The 1,391-nt window shown below is 52.8% G+C and overlaps 1 protein-coding gene across 1 annotated transcript in view; it reads right to left on the bottom strand.

The window, feature by feature from the left end:
- MAST1 (microtubule associated serine/threonine kinase 1) overlaps positions 1-1,391 on the bottom strand; it is a 36,844-nt gene that overhangs the window by 24,388 nt on the left and 11,065 nt on the right. The gene's annotated exons all lie outside the window — the stretch shown is intronic.

The raw sequence follows: 1,391 nt of genomic DNA on the forward strand, positions 1-1,391 counted from the left end.
GTGGCGTGCGCGCGGTCGTGGCACGGGGAGTCTGTTCAAGCTGGAGCCAACGGCCGGGCGCGGTGGCTCACGCCTGTCAGCCCAGCACCTTCAGAGGCCGAGGCGGGAGGATGGCCTGAGCCCGGGGGTTCGAGACCAGCCTGGGCAACTGGGCGAGACCTCGTCTCCACAATAAATAAAAGAAATTAGCCGGGCGTGGTGGTGTCTGTCTGTAGTTCCAGCTACTTGGAAGGCTGAGGCAGAAGGATCCCTTGAATCCAGCAGGCGGAGGCTGCGGTGGCCGTGAGCGTGCTGCAGCACTCCAGCCTGGGCCACAGAGTGAGACTCCCACTCAAAACCAAAACAAACCAAAACAAAAAACAAACAAAACTTGAGTCAAGTCATGCCCCTCCTCTGCCCAGAATCCTCATGGCTCCCATCTCACTTGGGGAGAAATTCCAAGTCCTTCCGCCCTTCCCCACGAGGTCCTGCCCCATCTGGTCCCGTGTCCGTGTCCCTGCTGTCACCTCTTCCCAATCTTCTCCTTGTTTACTCTGCTCTGGCCACAATAGCCACCTTGATGGTCCTTGGGCAAGTCTGGCAAGTTCCTGCCTCAGACCCTTTGCTCTAGCTGTTCCCTCTGCTCAGAACACAGCTTCTAAGATCACTCCTTCAAATCTTTGCTTAAATGTCTTGGTTCAGGAAGACTTCCTCTGAACACACACCTGTAATTCTCTATCCTACCTTATCTGGTTTCCTCTTGCTTTCTTTATCTCCGAACATACTACATCTTTATGATTATTTATTTATTTATTTTGAGTTAGTCTCACTCTGTCGCCCAGGCTGGAGAACAGTGGCATGCTCATGGCCATGGCAGCCTCAACCTGCGGGTCTCAGGCGATCCTTCTGCCTCAGCCTTCCAAGTACCTGGAACCACAGGCATGCGCCACCACAGCCAGCTAATTTTTTGACTTATTGTAGACATGAGATTTCGCCAAGGTGCCCAGGTTGGTCTTGAGCCCATGGGCTCAGGCAATCCTCTCACCTCGGCCACCCAAAGTGCTGGGATGATAGGCGTGAGCCACTTTGCACAGCCTTATTATTTATTTTGAAGAGACAGAGTTTGACCATGTTGCCTGACTGGAGTGCAGTGGCTATATACAGGCCCAATCCCACTACTGAATAGCCTGGGAGTTTTGGGGGTTTTATTTGAGTCAGAGTTTCACTCTGTCACCCAGGCTGGAGTGCACTGGCATACTCACAGCCACCGCAGCCTTGACCTGCTGGGTTCAGGGGATCCTTCTACCTGAGCCTTTCAAGTGGCTGGAACTACAGGCACATGCCACTATGCTCGGCTAATTTATTTATTTATTTATTGTAGAGACGAGGTCTCACCAAGTTGCCCAGGCTGG

Source organism: Carlito syrichta, unplaced genomic scaffold (genome assembly GCF_000164805.1).
Source record: "Carlito syrichta isolate Samal-C Ts95f unplaced genomic scaffold, Tarsius_syrichta-2.0.1 Scaffold120465, whole genome shotgun sequence".
Lineage (NCBI taxonomy): Eukaryota > Metazoa > Chordata > Mammalia > Primates > Tarsiidae > Carlito > Carlito syrichta.